General features: G+C 41.1%; 1 long non-coding RNA gene across 4 annotated transcripts in view; it reads left to right on the forward strand.

Moving 5' to 3' along the window:
• Nucleotides 1-11,376, forward strand: part of LOC138930235 (uncharacterized) — a 71,992-nt gene extending 60,616 nt beyond the window's left edge. Inside the window, exons 2-6 of one of the 4 annotated variants that reach the window (XR_011446136.1) lie at nt 5,820-6,167; nt 7,065-7,144; nt 7,613-7,742; nt 8,150-8,275; nt 11,271-11,376. This is a non-coding gene — a long non-coding RNA (uncharacterized lncRNA). Of the gene's footprint in view, nt 1-5,819; nt 6,168-7,064; nt 7,145-7,609; nt 7,743-8,149; nt 8,276-11,270 lie in introns of those variants that run through there. The other 3 variants (XR_011446133.1, XR_011446135.1, XR_011446134.1) reach the window with 3 other exon arrangements.
• The last annotated feature ends 10,469 nt before the right edge of the window (nt 11,377-21,845 follow it).

The following is a 21,845-nucleotide window of genomic DNA, read 5'->3' on the forward strand; positions in this document are numbered from 1 at the left end:
GCATCATTCCTTCTAAAGAAATCCCAGGGCTGATCTCCTTCAGAATGGATTGGTTGGATCTCCTTGCACTCCAAGGGATTCTCAAGAGTCTTCTCCAACACCACAGTTCAAAAGCACCAATTCTTCGGCGCTCAGCATTCTTCACAGTCCAACTCTCACATCCATACATGACCACAGGAAAAACCATAGCCTTAACTAGATGGACCTCAGTCGGCAAAGTAATGGCTCTGCTTTTGAATATGCTGTCTAAGTTGGTCATAACTTTCCTTCCAAGGAGTAAGCGTCTTTTAATTTCATGGCTGCAATCACCATCTGCAGTGATTTTGGAGCCCCCAAAAATAAAGTCTGACACTGTTTCCACTGTTTCCCCATCTATTTCCCATGAAGTGATGGGACCGGATGCCATGATCTTCGTTTTCTGAATGTTGAGCTTTAAGCCAACTTTTTCACTCTCCTCTTTCACTTTCATCAAGAGGCTTCTTAGATCCTCTCCACTTTCTGCCATAAGGGTGCTGTCATCTGCATATCTGAGGTTATTGGTATCTCTCCCAGCAATCTTGATTCCAGCTTGTGTTTCTTCCAGTCCAGCATTTCTCAGGATGTACTCTGCATATAAGTTAAATAAGCAGGGTGACAATATACAGCCTTTTCCTATTTGGAACCAGTCTGTTGTTCCATGTCCAGTTCTAACTGTTGCTTCCTGACCTGCATACAGATTTCTCAGAGGCAGGTCAGGTGGTCTGGTATTCCCATCTCTCTCAGAATTTTCCACAGTTTATGGTGATCCACACAGTCAAAGGCTTTGGCATAGTCAATAAAGCAGAAATAGATGTTTTTCTGGAACTCTCTTGCTTTTTCCATGATCCAGCAGATGTTGGCAATTTGATCTCTGGTTCCTCTGCCTTTTCTAAAACCAGCTTGATCGTCAGGAAGTTCACGGTTCCCGTATTGCTGAAGCCTGGCTTGGAGAATTTTGAGCATTACTTTACTAGTGTGTGAGATGAGTGCAATTGTACGGTACTTTGAGCATTCTTTGGCATTGCCTTTCTTTGGGGTTGGAATGAAAACTGACCTTCTCCAGTCCTGTGGCCACTGCTGAGTTTTCCGAATTTGCTGGCATATTGAGTGCAGCACTTTCACAGCATCATCTTTCAGGATTTGAAACAGCTCACCTAGAATTCCATCACCTCCACTGGCTTTGTTCCTAGTGATGCTTTCTAAGGCCCACTTGACTTCACATTCCAGGATATCTGGCTCTAGGTGAGTGATCACACCATCGTGATTATCTGGGTCATGAAGATCTTTTTTGGACAGTTCTTCTGTGTATTCTTGCCACCTCTTCTTAATATCTTCTGCTTCTGTTAGGTCCATACCATTTCTGTCCTTTATTGAGCCCATCTTTGCAGGAAATGTTCCCTTGGTATCTCTAATTTTCTTGAAGAGGTCTCTAGTCTTTCCCATTCTGTTCCTTTCCTCTAGCAGGGGGGTACTCTTTATGCCCCCTTCAGATGCCTATGTCAGAAGCTTTCTCTATCTCCTTTATAGTTTAATAAAACTTTATTACATAAAAGCTCTGAGTGATCAAGCCTTGTCTCTGGCCACGGATTGAATTCTTCTCCTCTGGAGGCCAAGAATCCCAGCATCTTTTCCTTCAGCAACAATCTTTCAAAAGTAAAAGACGCTTAATCCTTGGAAGCACAGTTATGACCAACTTAGATAGCATATTCAAAAGCATAGACATTGCTTTGCCGACAAAGGTCTGTCTAGTCAAGGCTATGGTTTTTCCAGTGGTCATGTTTGGATGTGAGAGTTGGACTGTGAAGAAAGCTGAGCGCTGAAGAATTGATGCTTTTGAACTGTGTTGTTGGAGAAGACTCTTGAGAGTCCCTTGAACTGCAAGAAGATCCCACCAATCCATCTAAAGGAGATCAGTCCTGGGTGTTCATTGGAAGAACTGATGCTAAAGCAAAACTACAATTCTTTGGCCACCTCATGTGAAGAGTTGACTCATTGGAAAAGACCCTGATGCTGGGAGGGATTGGGGGCAGGAGGAGAAGGGGACGACAGAGGATGAGATGGCTGGATGGCATCAGCGACTCGATGGACATGAGTTTGGGTAAACTCTGGTAGTTGGTGCTGGACAGCAAGGCCTGGCATGCTGCAATGCATGGGGTGGCAAAGAGTCAGACACGACTGAGTGTCTGAACTGAACTGAACTGACCTGAAGTACTCTCTACACCTCAACGAAAACTCTGATATAAACCCTTAAGAAATTTCCATAGAGTATTTTCAGGAATTATTAATCTCCATCCTTGGACCGTAGCCATCCTTTATCAGTACTCTTTGCTCCTCTTTTCTCATATCTTTTAAATTCTTCCTGAGTATATTGTGGGTTTTCCTGTTCCACAGGACCTGTCCAGATCAAAGGTATCTGCAGTGAAGGGGTTTCCTAAAGTGCAGCTTTTTTGGCTTGACAGTCACCCAGCTGATTACCTTCAGCTACTTTACTCCCATCCCTGCTGTGCCCTTTGCAATGCATAACAGCTAGTTCTTTAGGACAATATATATTCGTTAAAAGTCTCTGGATCTCTCTAAAATGCTTAATACGTTCTCTTGTTGCCCTTTTAAACTCTCTTTCTTTCCATATTGCAGCATGAGTGTGTAAAGTCAAATAAGCATACTTAGAATCAGTGTAGACATTTGCTCGCTGCCCTTTGCTTAACTCTAGAGCTCAGTTCAGAGCCAAAAGTTCCGCTAACTGAGCCCTGGTTCCCTGGGGGAGAGATTTTGCTTGTAAAACCTGTTCAGCAGTCACCAGGGCATAACCTGCTTTACGCTTCCCATCCTGATCACCAACATCAGGGTCTTTTCCTGTGAGTCAGCTCTTCCCATCAGGAGGCCAAAGTATTAGAGATTCAGCTTCAGCATCGGTCCTGCCAGTGAATATTCAGTTGGTTTCCTTTAGGATTGGCTGTTTTGATATCCTTGCTGTCCGAGGGATTGTGAAGTGTCTTCTCCAGCACCACAAACCAAAAGCGTCAATTCTTTGTCACTCAGCCTTCTTAATGATCGAACTCACACATCTGTACATGACTACTGAAAAAGCCACAGTTTTGACTCTACAGACCTTTGTCGGCAAAGTGGTGTCTCTGCTTTATACTACGCTGTCTAGGTTTGACATGGGCTTCCTTGGTGGCTCAGTGGTAAGGAACTCGCCTGCATGGGTGTACCTATGGCTGATTCTTGTTTATGCTTGACAGAAAACAACAAAATTCTGTAAAGCAATTATCCCTCAAGTAAAAAATAAATAAAGTGTTAAAAAAAAAATCTCCCTGCAATGCACGGGATGCAGGAGACATGGGTTTCACTCCTGGGTTGGGAGATGCCCTGCCATGCCCCATGGGAGGAGGGCATGGCAATCCACTAAAGTATTCTTGCCTGGAGAATGCCATGGACAGAGGCACCTGGCAGGCTACAGTCCATGGGGTCGTAAAGAGTCAGACACGACTGAAGCAATGAGCATGCATGTCTACTAGCTTTCTCATAGCTGTTCTTCCAAGGATCAAGTGTCTTAATTTCATGGCAGCGATCACCATCCACGGTGATTTTGGAGCCTCCACAATTAAATCTGTCCATGCATCCAAGTCCCCCCTTCTGTTTTCCATGAAATGATAGAACTGGATACCATAATCTTATATTTTTGAATGTTGAGTTTTAAGCCAGCCTTTTCACTCTCCTCTTTCACCCTCATCAAGAGGTTCTTTAGTTCGTCTTCAGTTTCTGCCATTGAAGTGGTATGATCTGCACATCTGAGCTTGTTGATATTTCTGCCAGCAACCTTGATTCCAGCTTGTGAGTCATCCAGCCCAGCATTTCCCATGATGTGTTCTGCATGTAAGTTGAGTAAGCAGAGTGACATTATACAACCTTGTCTTACTCCTTTCCCAACTTTGAAGCAGTCCGTTGTTCCATGTTTTATTCTAACTGTTGCTTCTTAACCCTCATACCGGTTTCTCAGGAGACAGGTCAGCTAGTCTGGTACTCCCATCTCTGAGAATTTTCCAGTTTGTTGTGATCCACACAGTCAGAGGCCTTGAGGTAGTCTAGTCAATGAAGCAGAAGTAGATGTGTTTCTGGAATTCCCTTGCTTTCCCCATGATCTAACGAAGGTTGCAATTTTATCTCTTGTCCCTCTGCCTCTTCAAAACCAGCTTGTATGTCTGCAAGTTCTCGTTCCATATACTGTTGAAGCCTAGCTTGAAGGCGTTTACTAACCAGAGGCTTCAGAAATATGGGACAATCTAAGCTTGAGGAATTGGAGGGTATGAATGAAGCCCCATAAGAGAGAGAAGAAGAGGATTCTTTACTTTCCATGTTGTTAGCAAGCTGGGCAAGGGCTAGACCATACCTTCAAGTTCTTGTGTAGGACAGTAGCCTTTACCTAGCAAGTCATAAACCGTTCTGCAACTGTAAGAGAGGGAGGGAGAGGGCGGTGAGTGGGAGACAGGCACCCTGAGTGGATGTGAGAGACCCATTAGAAGGGGGTTGACAATTAAAAGGAGGGGGGCTTTGGACTAGAGCAGATGTGGTGGACATTGGAAAAAGTAGATGCATTAGACATTTTCAAAGTAAAACGGACAGAACTCAGCAAGGATATTGATTTGAGGTGAAGGAGAGGGAATTGTAATCCTGGTTAAGACCAGGTTTCTGTGTCCTGTCATAAGGGTACAAAGGTGTCATGGGGAATCCTGGAAGTTGGCCAGGTCTGGGAAGAATTCCAAATAAGATTTTTATGTCTATGAGCTCAAGGTCTAGATGGATACAATAACCAGTATTTAGATACTTAAGCGACCCTTTTCCTTTTTAAAAAAGTGAAGTATTGAGATATAATTTATATACAGTAGAAGTCAATGCTTTAAAGCATTACCGTTTGTTGACTTTTGACATATGCATACCATTGTGTAAATACTACGACAAGAAAAACGTAGAAATCGTCCCATTGGTTTGAAAATGCTCCCTTGGGGTATTTGAATTCATACTCCTTCCTGCACTCCTATACCCTGGCAACCAGAGATATAGTTCTCTGCCTCTATTTGTGCTTTTCCAGAAATCCATTGACATGAAATGATATCATACATAGCTTTCTGTGTCTGACATCTCTCCTTGGCACAGCTGAGATGCATCCTTGCTGTTACATGCATCAGTAGTTCCTTTTGAAATGACTGTGTAGTGTTCTTTTGTACGAGTATACTCTTCTGTTTTTCTTCCATCTATATACCAGTTGTTGAATAGTTGGGCTGTTTCTAGTTTTGGCTATCTGGAGTACATGAATAGAATATTTGAGTAAAGATCCTAGTGTGAACATGCTTTCCTTTCTCTTGGGTAAAATTGGGAAAATTAAAACTCCTAGTAAGTAGGAAAATTCCCGCTATATAGAATAAGAAGAATGTGCTACTGGAGAAGAGTGAAGAAATAGCTACAGAAGGAATGAAAAGGCTAAGCCAAAGTGGAAACAACACCCAGCTGTGGGTGTGCCTGGTGGTGAAAGTAAAGTCCGATGCTAAAAAGACAATACTGTATAGGAACCAGAGGTATATTCAGAGACACTAGTTACCAGTTCAGAGATTTAAATGTGCAGTGCCCCAAGAAAAAAGTGGAAACAGAGGTATCTATCTATGTACTTATTCCATGGAAGTGAGTAAAGCCATTGGGAGTATGATGGAAAACCCAAAAGCAGAGAAGGAATTGGTTTATCAAAGCATGTATAAAAATAGATATTAAAAAACATAATATCTATGTCTCTCATGATTGTCTTTCAGAGACACATTCTCCACTAAGGGTAACCTGGGACTACCTATCACCACAGTGTGTGGATGCATAAGAAAGAGTGCACTGGAAAGAAAAAAATATTGTTCTCAAGCCCCTTTCTCATCCTCCAAAGACCCTGCGGTTCCAGGACTCTGCCTCAATGGCGGGAAAACCTCAACCCGCACTGCAGACGCCCAACGCAGGGAGCATGCGCAGTGTGTTCGTGTGCGCGCGCACCCCTTGCTGCGCATGCCCCTTGTTGCGCATACGCGTTCCTGAGCATTCTGTGAGGAGCGTTGGGCCTGAACCGGGTCTGTTTATTCAGTGCTGGTTCTTTCTCACTACTTGAGACTCACCAGGTAGGTTCACAAATGTGTCCTGTCTGGAGTTTAAGTGTGCGTGTGTGTGAGGGGGAGCCAGCGAGTTTTGGGCGGGTCAGGCAGTGCGATCTGGGGCCTTTGAGGCAGAAGGCCTTCAATGTAGCCATCTTTCTCCTCACAAGTGTCGCGACGCCATAGTTCTTGCCCTGGTGGCTGGAGAGGAAGGGCAGTGGGCAGAGGAGGGCAGGGGGTAGGATGATGGTAGGGGGAGACTTGGGGGTGCTATTTGAGATATCTGGTTCGTTGGGGCCCTGGAACTGACGACAGAGCACAGAATCTGGGGCCGGCAGTGGGACGTGGGCAGGGGGCGGGGTGGGCGATTAAGGAAAGGCCTAGAAACCGGACCGTAGAGAGGTTGTGACTGTATCGCGAGGTTTGTGGTAAGGTGCCAAGAGAGAAGTGGACCGGTTGCTCTGTATGCAGCCTCACCTCGGCCACAGACACTGAGAAAATCGCCATAGGCTGGAAAGACTGAGGCTTTCTTCGTGTTCCAACTGAATTCCAAGCAGTTGGGGAAAATAGGTCTGGTGAATAGGAGTGTGACAAGAGCAATAGTCCTGAGTGTTTAAATTCCTAGCAGTATGTCACTAAACATCTTCATGATGGAGAATTCTGGTGTGAAATCAAACTTCCTCACAAAAATTCAGCCTTCCTGTGTATCTGAAGGTGATTTCTCTGCCAGCGTAGGAAAGACACAAATGGCTTTGCAAGTGACTGTAGTTGGTGTAATTGAATGCATGTACACTCATACATAACCAGAGTTTTCTTTTGAATGTATTTTCACATTAAAAAAAAAGTCACCATATGGTCATAAAAGTGATCAAATATAGCTGTACTCTTAAATACATTTTCTAAATCACAATATTCTACTTTCAGGGAGAAATATGAGTGGGCAGGTGGCATCAACATTGGGACCTACAGATCAAGATTCCTCCCAGCTGGATGAACCTGTGGTCGTGAGTACCTTACCATTTGATGTTTTCTATTAGCACAAGTTTCTTTTTGAGAAAATGATGTTAAGTAGTACAGATGCAGTGATAAAGGTCTTCCATGCTGATAAAGGGTGACAGTTTGTCTTAGGAAGGAACATTGATCCAGGTGTATTACAGTCTGGTGTTGCCTGGAGGAGTATCCTGTTAAACTCCCTGGAAATGTGCCCAGTGACTCCCTCCTCCTTCTTATTAACAACAGACTGCATACTTCCATCCCAACATAGATTGAAATAACTTCCAAAGTCTTTCTGGGTAACTCTTATGGGAGCTCACTCTTCTCTGTGGGAAGAGTAACTTTATTCAAAGTAAGTGCATAGAATTGTGTTGGGAAAAATGTTGTTAGGTTTACTTAGGATCAGATATATTTATGCTGTTAGATGTATTAACAACAAAAGGTTTTTATTTGCATGCACACTCTACTGGGACCAGCAGCCCAGTGTTGAGCAACCTGAACAAGAGGAACCACCAGCTGAGATTCAGGATATCACACCTAGAAAGGAGGAGGTCCATGGAGAGGATCCAGTGAATCGTGATGAAGAGGAGGAGAAGGATGCCTCTGAAGGTAAAGTGTATCTGTGCATCATGCCTTAAGACATAACCAATAAGAGGAGGAAAGGAAACATTAGAAAAAGACTTCAGATAATTCCTGAAAATCTGAGGAGAGTATAGGTTGTAGGTTAGTGTGGTTGCTCAAATTTTCCCTTGTTTTCAAGACAAAGAGAGGGGGGCAACTAAGTTGTCTGAGGACAACCCTGGAAAAGGAAAATGGTAATAACATTCGGAAAATTCTGCTTTCCTTTTTCTCCAGCAAAACATTCCCGGAGTAATGCTCCTGAGGTTCTTATTCATCACATTTTTAGCATAACAACCTAAGGCTTTGAATTCATAACACCGAGGGAATGAATATCATCATTCCCTTGTTTATACTGTATGCTTTACAGCTGAATTGATGCATTTTTTTAAAAAAAGATTCTGGCCTGGAAGCTGATCTCCAGGAATTGTCTTTGGCAAAGACTGGGGGTGAAGGTGGAGATGGTCCTGATGTCAGGGAGGAGTTTGCATCAAATATAGAGCCTGTTGAAATGCCAGAAGCAGGTATGTCATCCATTCAGAAAGTAATTTATGTGGTTTCTGTTTTCAGAATAGTATATCTTTACTAATATAGAGGGAACATTACTGTTATTTTAACAATAGAGTTCACATCTTCGTTGAAAGATTGTTCAGACCCCAGATGCCTGAGTGCCTGACTTACAGACTTTCAAATAAAGAAACAGACAGGATCAAAGCCATATCGAATTGAAAATAGGAAACCGTTTTCTTCTCTTGAATATAAGTACTTTAAGCAACAGCTAAAAATTTTCAGATTCTTTTATAATTTCTGCTTGTAGCAAATATGGGATGCATTTGTAATCAATATCAGTTTATATGAGATATGCTTAGGCATCCAAGTAGGTTCCAGTACCAGCTTTAGCATAATGTGTGTGATTCTGTGAAATCCCTTAACTTTTAAACTCACCTTTACTCATATAAATTGTGAATTCAGAACAGATACACTAAAATGCTGATTTTTCGATGCTAATTTTTGCATTCTCTGATTCTCTTCGACGGAATGCATACAAGAATACTCTGTTTTTTTATGATGTATTTATCATAAAATATAATCATGAATCAAATTATAACAGGGGAATTGAGATTTCATATTCTGATGGGGGACACATGTACACCTGTGGCTGATTCATGTCAATGTATGTCAGAAACCACCACTATATTGTAATTAGCCTCCAATTAAAATCAATTAATTTTTTTAAAAAAGAAAATGAGCCAACATTCTGCTTGATGTTTGCTAAATTCTCTCAAATTTTGAATTCTCTAGCTCTTAAAAAACTAGTTGCATTTTAAATCCTTTGCCCAGTGAACCTTGAAATGACTGAATCATAACATGGCAAAAGATAGTCTAGTTTCCTGTTTCTGTGGCTAATCTAGTTGAGAGAGTGCATTTAGTCAGTGATATTCAAGACAGGTGTGAGTAAGATACCTATGCTAAGCACACTAAATGTCCCCACGTCTGGTCTTTTTTTTGGGCGGGGGAGGTTGCTTATTTTAATTGGAGGATCATTACTTTAAATACTAGGATGACTTTGCCATACACCCCAGTCTCACTCTTAAGGAACTAATAAAAATCTGAGCCTCATGATATAATCGTCTCTAACCATATCAAGTATGTTATTTTGCCTCTTTGATACATGAGTTTAAACACTTTTGAAGGCCAAAGATTGTAACTCTAGTTCTTCCCTCGTAATCTACTTAGTATCTTTCACATACGTGTTTTCCAAATTGCTGAGAGTGAATTGCACAGTTCTGATTTTAAAGAAAGAACTTCCTAGTTAGGGAAGAATTTACTGTGTATTGGCCTTCTAAATATTTTCACTTTACATTTTTTTCCCCCCATTCCATTACAACAATTAGATGAAAATACAACTTTCAGACTACTTTCAAGTAACTACAGGACATGATTAAAATGTTCTCATAGAAAAATCTCAGCCCTCGATATGTGTGGTATTTAAAAAGAAAATACATAAATTACAAGGTACATAAATATAAAATCCTACATCCAACATAAAAGGTAAATAAAAGAGCAACAGAATAAACCTAAGGGATAAAGAAAAAGATACTTAATAAAAGACAGGTATAAATTGTTAGGAAGAGGAAAATAAACTCAACCAATAAATAAAGACAATGTGCTAGTTTACATAATTTGTTAATATATATATATTTATATACACACATATTAAAATATTCTTTTCTTTTGTGATTTATCACAGGAGATTGGACATTAGTTCCCTGTGCTATATAGTAGGACCTTGTTGTTGATTCATTCTGAATATAATAGTTTGTACCTGCCAACCCCAAACTGCCAGTCCATTCCTCTCAGTTTACATAATTGTGAAGAAAATGGACAAAGCCCAAGTATATGTAATTGGAAATAAGAACAAGACATTAACATTATATTATAGAATTAAAACTGAGTATAATCTGGAACTCAAATATTTTCAGCATATTGAGGAAATGGCTAGTAGGGTGGAAAAACAAATACTATTTAACAGACCCCACAGTAACTAAATAACTAAACATCACACATACCGTGGATGAACTTTTGAAATTGGTCAGAGTTTTCTCTCAAAAGCCAGTATCATTTAGAAACAAACAAAGAAATCTGCTTCTCCAGATTTTCCTTCTCTCTTCCTGCCTGCTTTTCTCTCTCACTCATACTCCCTCTTGCTCTCCTTTTTCTTTTTTTCTCTCTTTTTTTTCTTTCATTTTTGGTGTGGCTGTGAGAAACAGTCCTATTTCTGCTTCACATTTTGATGTCCCCATGTCTCCAGTGATAGTAATGACTTAAAATTAGTGTCACTATATAGTTTATTATACCCACTGGAATGCTTTCCAGGGTGAAGAGAAACATTTAGAATTACATGAGGGCCACAAGAAAAAAGGGGGACAAATGTTTAACCGACTTAAAACAACCATATCAGGCATAAATTAGAACAAATGCAAATTTCTCCACTTTTCCACAGTAGAGAAGAAACAAATGCAATACTGGCCTTTTTCTTTACTTCACTTAAGCAGTAACAGAGATAACAACTGTTTAGCTATCCTATATTCGGAATATTATTTCAAACCAATGCATTTAAATGATACTTTTGGGCGATTTTTTGTTTCAGTTTTTGTGTATTTTGTTTTCCTTAGGGCGTTTTTTGTTATTAGATATTTTACTGAATGTGTACACAGTTTTGCCTTCTACTGAAAACTACCTTCTGATAGGCTCCATTGATTTCATTTGTTCTGAACTCAGTGTCCTTATTTTCTTGTATAACTAGGAAGAGTAGTGTGTTTTTAAAAATACTGGTAATGTGCTTGAAAAGTCTATAAAATCCCTAGAGAGGATTAACTGAAGGTAAGCCAAAGGGTCACCCTTAGTGTTCTTGTTTTAGTCCATTTTATAAAACTACAACTGCAGTGAACTTTGTATACCTCTCCTGTCATCGAAATAAAGTTCTGCTAAGTAACTTTTTTAATATTCATATTATAGGTGAAGGGCAACCATTTGCTTGAAAGAAGATAAACTGAAACCATCTATGCTGTTCTTATGTTGTGTATTTGACTGCTAAATTCTGTCAATAAAGTTTCGTCTTCTACTGGCACGTTTTGTTAAATTTATCCCCGGGTATTTAATGTTATTGAAAATTCATGGTTTGCGATTTTTATTGTCTACCTGAGGATGTATGTAGAGATAGAATGTCGGTATATTGATTTTCTGTCCAACAATGCCTCTAAATACGCATATTAATTCCACAAATTTAGATCCAGATTGTTTTTGCTTTTCAAAGTATACTATTAGATTTGAATATCAACAATTTCTACTGGCTTAAACCTTAAACCTTTCCTCACTTTGCAGCATTGAACAAACCTGGCCAGAATAGTCTTGACTAAAGCAAGTGATAATCGGCATTTTCCCCAATAGGAAATGAAAAATCTTCTCCATTACAACCTGTTTACGTTGCTTTTTTGTAGATATACTTTGTCAGAGTAAGTTCCATTCTATTCCTAGTTTACTGTCTTGAATATAGATTAATTTTCATCAAACCCTTATACTGCATCAGTTGTGATCATAGAATTGTTTTCCCTCCATTTTTCTATTAATGTGGTGAATTGCATTGGTAACCTTGTACGTTTAAACCACCCTTGCACTTCTAGGGTTAAAAAAATTTGGTCATAACATATGCTTTAGGTGTAATCTACATGTTAATGCATATACATACATATATATACCCACACGTAAAAAATTCATAAAAGCTTCTCTTGAAGTCTTCTCTTGAATAAATGGGTTTACAAAACGTGCCACCCAAATCTCATATGGTGTCCCTGATGAAATCATTGACAGAGAAACATTTTTAAAAACTTAATATATTTGTATTGTCCTGTAGAGAAATGGAATGCCAAAGCCATTGTTAAAGGTTGTAGGGAGACAGGACAAAAACTGCTGTCAATGTCCATGGCAAATGGCACAGCGTATCTTTCACACATTTCTGAGTTGCCTTCCAGGTTTTTTGGCTGCAGGGAGAGAGCAGCCACAAACATCTTTTTTTCTCCATGGTGTCGTCCATTGGCTTGATAGTCACCAGATCTCAGAAGCCCTCCAGAGTGAATCACTCAGTCATGTCCGACCGTTTGCAGCCCCATGAACTGTAGCGGGCCAGGCTTCTCTGTCCATGGAATTCTCTAGGCAAGAATACTGGAGTGGATTGCCATTCCCTTCTCCAGAGGATCTTCCCAGCCCAGGGATCGAACCCTGGTCTCCTGCAGATTCTTTACCGTTTGAGCTACAGGGAAGTCCTCCAGCTATCTGATTCCTCCCTTATATCCTTATTATTAACATAATAACGTTTACATCTCTGAGCCCCCGTCTGCATCCTCACACACCAAAAAATACATATTTGTGCAACAAAGGACTTATTCAGAATTCACTCTGCTTGGCGAATAACAGGATTATAAATAGCAGCTGTTGTGCCCTTACAGAGGTATGAAAATCCAGGTCCAAAAGGACTGAAAATGGGAGGTTCAAATCTACCATGAGACTTAGCTTAGAGTATCCCATCTTACCAAAAAGTATGTAAAAAAGCCCCTAGGTCATGGAGCTGCCTGACAAGATTAGATCCTAGCTAGAAGAAAAGGGAAAGGAATGAGGGGAACTTTGTGAGCCAAAATGACTTGAGTCTTATCTGCTCTGTCTCCTTAATTGGCTATGACATGACCTAACTGGGCTCCCCTAGTGGCTCAGATGGTAAAGGATCCGCCTGCAGTCTGGAGACCTGGGTTTGACCCCTGTGTTGGGAAGATCCCCTGGAGGAGGCCACGGCAACCCACTCCAGTATTCTTGCCTGAAGAATCCCCATGGAAAGAGGTGCCTGACGGTCTGCAGTCCATGGGGTGGCAAAGACTAGGACACGACTGAGCGACTAAGCACAGCATGTGGCATAACTAAGAGTATCAGTACTGGCTCTGACACATACTGTGTGAAGGTGAGAAAGGTATTTACATCCTTTGGATCTGTTTCCCCATTTCTAAAATGGAAATTACAAGTTTACACTAAATATTTGTTATGAAGAATAAACAAGATAACATGAAGTAGGCATTACATTGCAAATGGATATGGCTTACTTTACTCCATTTTTTCATTTAAACATTTACCTTTACAGTTATAATTCTCTCACAAGTGATACAGATTTTGAATTTCAGGTAGACTATAAGGTTCACTTTTAAAATGAATTGGACTTCAGAAACACATTTTGCCTAAATAAATATATTGATTCAGTAGCTGGCATCAGACAGGGCATCCATTCTATGGTGGGTTTGTTAATGAGGACTGACAAGGCTACCCTAAGTCATAGTATGTGGTGGAAACTGTGCTCCTTGCTATGTGTGATGACAAAATAAGCCAATATTCCGGTCACGCAACATCACACAACTCAACGCCAGACTCTGTCATGTAGTCAGGCAGCCAGTCCCTAAGTAACACAGCAGGAGCTACAGGGCCACAGTGAACCACTGCAGCTGTTAGTTTGGCTTGTCACCTTCTACGGGCTTGGCCAGTAAGGAGGCAATGACCCAAAATGGATTCAGATTCTAACTTAGAGACAGTGCAGAAGCAATATGACCCTGGTGTCAGTTGCCTTGTCCCTAGTCCCATGGTTTGACACTGAATTGGAAGGCCTCAGTAACAGGCACAACAGGTTGTGGGTCTCTGCCAGGAAGGAGCCCACAGTTGTGCCCTATGGCACTGAGCAGCTCTCTAGTCCACAGCTGTACTCTGAGCTGGGGCTACGGAGACCATCCTATGTTCAACTGAAACCAGGGGTGGATGAGTAACATCTTTGTGTCACCTCCAGCTGGATAAGGAGGCAGGTGAGAAATGGCCTCATAGCAGCTCTTCATCAGGCTGCTTATCTCCCCTTGCTGCAAGAGCAATAGTAGGTTCTCTGCCAAGATTCAAGTCAGCCTGCAACTTAGCCTTGCCTACGTATCCTAAGGGGACATGCAAGGTCACCAGGACATGACGACAGAGCCACACCCCTACAGTGTCTGGAACAAGACACAAGGCTTTATGTACGGTGCTACAAATACGACACCTATATACTGACTCCTACATGGAGGAGATGCTTTTCCTGTCAATCATTAAAAATATTCCTTCATTTAGTACACACACATTGCTTACTAGCATATTTCAGGATGTATCTGCAATGCTTGAAATAACAAGACCAGTGATGTAAGGTTGATGATGGGAATATCACACTGGTGGACCAGACAGACACAGAAAACGGCAAAGGAGAAACACAGGGAATGGACCTAAGGAGGGGAAAAAACAGTGAGTGGGCTGGCCAAGAACCAGGAGGAAAGCTAAAAGATAACGTTCATTCTAAGAGTGAAAGAGGTTATATATAACACAGTTGTGCTTTGACCCAGGCTGTGGATGAGAGTCACAACCTCTCCTGCATCACTGCCCCTTTTGCGGGTGGTGTCTGGGAGTCTAGAGATTCTGAAGGGAAAGGAGAAAGAAAATACATAGTGCAGGGGTACATGCACCCGCCCTGATAGAGATGCAGGTGCAGCTTGTTACAGTAACCAGGTGGGGATGAGCAGAGTTGGATTCGGTGACTCAAGAAGAAATGTGCAAATGAATGTAAAGGGAGAAAACACATTGAGAGGGAGTAAACAGCTCCAACTCCCTTTTCTGTACCAGGGTAGGGTGCTGCATTACTGTCGTGAGAAGGCTCCCTGGTCTGAGCTCTGGGAGGGAGTGATGAGCATTGTAAGGACCCACCATCAGCCCTAAGCAGGGGGCACTGAGTGTGTGAAGACATAAGTCTCAGCCTTTACCACTGACAGACACAGAAAGCTTCTTAGCCCTGTGGAGAGTGGGGCGGTGGCACCTTAGGGAAGCTGAAAGTTCAGGTGGAGGAGGTGGTGGTTGTTCAGTCGCTCAGTCATGTCCGACTATTTACAACTCCATGGCCTGCAGCACGCCAGGCTCCTCTGTCCTTACACGATCTCCCTGAGTTTGATCAAGTTAATGTCCATTGCGTTGGTGATGCTATCTAATCATCTCACCCTCTGTGGCCCCCTTCTCCTCCTGCCTTCGATCTTTTTGCATCAGGATCTTTTCCAATGAGTCAGCTATTCGCATCAGGTGGGCAAAATATTGCAGCTTCAGCATCAGTTCTGCCAGTGAATATTCAGAGTTCATTTCCTTTAGGATTGGCAGGTTTGTTCTCCTTGCTGTCCAAGGGATTCTCAAGGCTCATCTCTAGCACCACAATTCGAAAGCATCAATTCTTTGGCACTCAGCCTTCTTAATGATCTAACTCACACATCTGTACATCACTACTGGAAAAACATAGTTTTGACTCTACAGACCTTTGTCAGCAAAGTGATGTCTCTGCTTTTTAATATGTTGTCTAGGTTTGTCATGGGCTTCCCAGGGGGCTCAGTGGTAAAGAATCTGTCTGTAAGGCAGCACACTTAGGAGATATGGGTTCAATCCCTGGGTCAGGAAGATCCCCTGGAGGAGTATGGCAACCCACTGCAGTATTCTCGTCTGGACAATCCCATGGACAGAGGAGCCTGGTGGGCCTCGGTCCATGGGGTCGTAAAGAGCTGGACACTACTGAAGTGCCTGAGAATGCATGCAAGCTAGGTTTGTCATAGCTTTCCTTCCAAGGAGCAAGTGTCTTTGAATTTCATGGCTGCAATCACCATCTGCAATGATTTTGGAGCCCAGGAAAATGAAATCTGTCACTGCTTCCTCTTCAGTGCAGTTCAGTCACTCAGTCATGTCCGACTCCTTGTGACACGATGAACCACAGCACGCCAGGCCTCCCTGTCCATCACCAACTCCTGGAGTTCACCCAAACTCATGTCCATTGAGTTGGTGATGCCATCCAACCATCTGATCCTCTGTTGTCCCCCTCTCCTCCTGCCCTCAATCTTTCCCAACATCAGGGTCTTTTCAAATGAGTCAGTTCTTCGCATCCGGTGGCCAAAGTATTGGAGTTTCAGCCTCAGCATCAGTCCTTCCAATGAACACCCAGGACTGATCTCCTTTAGGATGGACTGCTTCCACTTAACCCCCTTCTATTTGCCATGAAGGGAGAGGACCAGATGCCATGATCTTAGTGTTTCAATAGTTGAGCTTTAAGCCAGTTTTTTCACTCTCCTCTTTTGAACCTTATTAAAAGGTTCTTTAGTTGCTCTTCACTTTCTGCCATCAGAGTGGTATCATCTGTGTATCTGAGCTGTGTGGTATCATCTGTGTATCTGAAAAATATCAATCTTGATTCCAGCTTGGGAGTCGTCCAGTCCTGCTTTTCACGGGCTGTACTCCGCATATAAGTTAAATAAGCAGCATGACAATATACAGCCTTGTCGTTCTCCTTCCCCAATTATGAAAGTCATTTGTTCCAACTCTGGTTCTAATGGTTGCTTCTTGACCCGCATACTGGTTTCTCAGGTGACAGGTCGAGTCGTCTGGTACTGCCCTCTGTTTAAGAATTTTCTGTAGTTTGTTGTGAGCCATGCAGTCAGAGGTCTTAGCATAGTCAATGACACAGAATTAGATGTTATTCTGGAATTCCCTTGCTTTCCCCATGATCTAACGGATGTTGGCAATTTGATCTTTGGTTGTTTTGTCTTCTCAAAACCTACGTTGTATATCTGGAAGTGAAGCCTAACTTGAAGGAGTTTACTCACCAGGAGGCTTCAGAAATCGGGGACAATCTAAGTGGAGAAGCTTAGGAAATTGGAGGGTGTGAAGGAAGCCTGATAAGAGAGACAAGAAAAGGAAGCTCTCCTTTCGATGCTGGTAGCAAAGTGGGCAAAGGCTAGACCATGCCTTCAAGACCTTGTATAGGAGAGTAGCCTTTATCTACAAAGTCATAGACAGTTTTGCAACTGTAAGAGAGGGAGGGAGAGGGCGGGAAGAGGGAAACAGACACCCTGAGTGGATGTGAGAGACCCGTTAGAAGGGGGTTGACAAGTAAATGGAGGGAAGCTTTGGACTAGAGCAGATGTGGTGGACATGGGAAAATGTAGACACATGAGACATTTACGAAGTAAAATGGACAGAACTGAGCAAGCATCTGGACTTGAGGTGAGGGAGAGGGAATTGTAAACATGGTTTAGACCAAGTTTCTCTGTCCTGTCATAAGAGTACAAAGGTGTCATGGGGAATCCTGGAGTTGGCCGGGTCTGGGAAGAATTCCAAAATATGATTTTTATGTTTTGGAGCTCATGGTCTACATGGATACAATAACCAATACTTAAATACTTAAAATTTCCTTTTCCTTTAAGAAAAGTATTGAGGTATAATTTATATATGATAAAAGCCAACACTTTAACGTATTACTGTTTGTAGATTTTTGACAAAAATATACCGTGGTGTAAATGGTACCACAATAAAAATGTAGAAAATGTCTCATCGTTCAAAAATGCTCCCTTGAGCTATTTGCCGTCAGACTCCTTCCTTCACTCCTAAACCCTGGCAAACGCAGATACATTTCTGTGCCAACAGTTGTGCTGTGTGCAAAAATCCATTGACATGAAATCACATAATATGTAGCCTTCTGTGTCTGGTTTCTCTCATTTGCACAGGTGAGACCCATCCTTGCTGTTACATGCATTAGTATTCCACCCCTTTTTTCATTACCGTGTAGTATTCCTTTATATCGGTATCCTCTTTTGTTTTTCTTTCATCTGTATACCAGTTGTCGATTAGTTTGGTTGTTTCTAGGTTTGGCTATTAGGAGTACACGTGTGGAATATTTGAGTACAGGTGTTTGTGTGAGCATGTTTTCATTTCTCTTGGGTAAAATTGTCTAGGAGTAGAATTGCTGAGTCATATAAGGCTTCCCAGGTGGCGCTAGTGGTAAAGAACCCACCTGCCAATGCAGGAGACTCAGGTTCCAGATCTCAGTCTGCAAGGTCCTCTGGAGTAGGAACTAGCAACCTGCTCCAGTATTCTTGCCTGGAAAACTCCATGAAGAGGGGTCATGGCGAGTTACAGTCCATGGGGCCCCAAAGAGTTGAATACGACTGAGCGACTGAACACACACACACACATACATGGTAATTTGTGTATCTTAGAATCTAAACTGTGTCCTCTTTAGACAACATACAGTTGGATTTTTTTTTAACTGGTCTCTCAACGTCTGCCTTCTGGTTGGATTGTTTTATCTATTCACATTTAATGTTGATACAGACTTACATCTGCCAATATATATTTCTGTCTCATGTCGTTTTGGTCTATGGACCTCATTTTACTGCTTTCTTTTGCATTCAATGGATATTTTCTAATGCAGCATTTTAAACTCTTTACTGATTTTCCACTACTTTCAAGGTATTTCCTTAGCTGTATGCCACCGTAGACATCTTACTTTATCACAGTCAACTTGAAATTTACACAAATTGTTTGAGATACAGAAACATTACTCCTGTATCGCTCTATTCTGGTTTCCCTCTTTGCCTCATATTGTCACATATATAGTAAGTCTATAAAGGCTAATCCCATTAATATACTCTTATCATTATTATATAAAATGTGATGAAAAGCTGATATAAGGCAGGATATCAGGTATCTATTTATAGGTTCTGTTATATTCACTTTCTTTGTCATGATTTCTGATTCTTTGCATATGTTTGTATGGATTTGACACCATCCAGACTTGCTTCCTTACCTAATACAGCTTTGCTCCCAACCACCTCCTTTGTGCTGTTACAGAAATATATTACATTCCGTGCGCTATTGGCCCAACAATAACTGGGCTTCTCTGGTGGCTCAGACAGTAAAGAATCTGCCTGCAATGCAGGAGATGCAGGTTCAATCCCTCGAAGAGCCCCTGGAGAAGGGAATGGCTTACCACTCCAGTATTCTTGTGTGAAGAATCCAATGGACAGAGGAGCCTGGTGGGCGACAGTAAAGGGGTCACCAAGAGTTAGAGACAACTGAGCAAATACCCCTTTCACAACAATTTATGTGATACTGTTTTAGACAGTTGCTTTGTAAATACAGGAGGAAAGGAGTGAAATGTATATTAATAAAGTATTTTTGTTCATATAATTACCATTACCTGTGCTCTTTGCTTTTTCACATGGATTCTGCTTAACATCTAAATTCACTTATTGCAGCCTGAAGAAATTCCTTTAGATTTTCTTGTAAGCCAGTTCTACCAACAAATTCCCTGAGGGTTTTTCTTTTTTTTAATTTGGGCATGCCTTTATTTTACTTTCATCTCTAGTTTCTTAAATCACTTTATTGTGGTAGGTTTGACATGTAAAAGCTGTGTACACACTCATGAAATCATCACCAGCTTCAATAAAACTCAACTGTATTTCATTTTCTTTCACTTTACTTATTTTTTGAGGCTAATTACTATAAAATATTGTATTAGCTTTGTCATACATTGATATGAATCCTCCACGGTGTACATGTGTTCCCAATCCTGATCCCCCCTCCCACCTCCCTCCCCATTCCATCCCTCTGGGTCATCCCAGTGCACCAGCCCCGAGCACCCTGCATCATGCATTGAACCTGGACTGGTGATCCGTTTCACATATGATAATACACATGTTTCAATGCCATTCTACCAAAGCATCCCACCCTCGCCCTCTCCCACAGAGTTCAAAAGACTGTTCTACATATCTGTGTCTCTTTTGCTGTCTCGCATACTGGGTTATCATTACCATCATGCTAAATTCCATATATATGTGTTATGAGTATATTTGCTGTGGGTTTGTCATATATAGCTTTTATTATGTTGAGGTATGTTCATTCTATTAGTGATTTCTGGAGGGTATTTATCATAAATGGATGTTGAATTTTGTCAAAGGCTTTCTCTGCATCTATTGAGATAATCATATGGTCTTCATTTTTCAATTTCTTAATGTGGTGTATTATGTTGATTGATTTGTGGATATTGAAGAATCCTTGCATCCCTGGGGTAAAGCCCACTTGGTCATAATGTATGATCTTTTTAATTTGTTGTTGGATTCTGTTTGCCAGAGTTTTGTTAAGGATTTTTGCATCTATGTTTATTGGTGATATTGGCCTGTAGTTTTTGTGTGTGTGTGTGTGTGGCATCTTTGTCAGGTTTTAGTATTAGCATGATAGTGGCCTCATAGAATGAGTTTGGAAGTTTACCTTCCTCTGCAATTTTCTGGAAGAGTTTGAGTAGTTTAGGTGTTAGCTCTTCTCTAAATTTTTGGTAGAATTCAGCTGTGAAGCCGTGTGGTCCTGGGCTTTTGTTTGTTGGGAGATTTCTGATTACAGTTTCAATTTCCATGCTTGTGATGGGCCTGTTAAGATTTTCCATTTCTTCCTGGTTCAGTTTTGGAAAGTTGTACTTTTCTAAGAATTTGTCCATTTCTTCCACGTTGTCCATTTTATTGGCATATAGTTGCTAATAGTAGTCTCTTATGATCCTTTGTATTTCTGTGTTGTCTGTTGTGATCTCTCCATATTCATTTCTAATTCTGTTGATTTGATTTTTCTCCCTTTGTTTCTTGATGAGTCTGGCTAATGATTTGTCAATTGTGTTTATCTTCTCAAAGAACCAGCTTTTGGCTTTGTTGATTTTTGCTATGGTCTCTTTTGTTTCTTTTGCATTTATTTCTGCCCTAGTTTTTAAGATTTCTTTCCTTCTACTAACCCTGGGGTTCTTCATTTCTTCCTTTTCTAGTTGCTTTAGGTGTAGAGTTTGGTTGTCTAGTTGACTTTTTTCTTGTTTCTTGAGGTAAGCCTGTGTTGCTATGAACCTTTCCCTTAGCACTGCTTTTACAGTGTCTCATAGGTTTTGGATTGTTGTGTTTTCATGTTCATTTGTTTCTATGCATATTTTGATTTCTTTTTTGATTTCTTCTGTGATTTGTTAATTATTCAGCAGTGTGTTGTTCAGCCTCCATATGTTGGGAGTTTTAATAGGTTTTCTCCTGTCATTGACATCTAATCTTACTGCATTGTGGTCAGAAAAGATGCTTGGAATGATTTCAATTGTTTTGAATTTACCAAGGCTAGATTTATGGCCCAGGATATGATCTATCCTGGAGAATGTTCCATGTGCACTTGAGAGAAAGGTGAAATTCATTGTTTTGGGGTGAAATGTCCTATAGATGTCAGTTAGGTCTAACTGGTCTATTGTATCATTTAAAGTTTGTGTTTCCTTGTTACTTTTCTGTTTAGTTCATCTATCCATAGGTGTGAGTGGGGTATTAAAGTCTCCCACTATTATTGCGTTATTGTTAATTTCCCCTTTCATACTTGTTAGCATTTGTCTTACATATTGCAGTGCTCCTATGTTGGGTGCATATATCTTTATAATTGTTATATCTTCTTCTTGGATTGATCCTTTGATCATTATCTAGTGTCCTTTGTCTCTTATCATGGCCTTTGTTTTAAAGTCTATTTTATCTGATATGAGTAGTGCTACTCCTGCTTTCTTTTGGTCTCTATTCACATGGGATATCTTTTTCCAGCCCTTCACTTTCAGCCTGTATGTGTCCCTTGTTTCGAGGTGGGTCTCTTGTAGACAACATATATAGGGGTTTTGTTTTTGTATCC

Source organism: Ovis canadensis, chromosome X (genome assembly GCF_042477335.2).
Source record: "Ovis canadensis isolate MfBH-ARS-UI-01 breed Bighorn chromosome X, ARS-UI_OviCan_v2, whole genome shotgun sequence".
NCBI classification, from domain to species: Eukaryota; Metazoa; Chordata; class Mammalia; order Artiodactyla; family Bovidae; genus Ovis; species Ovis canadensis.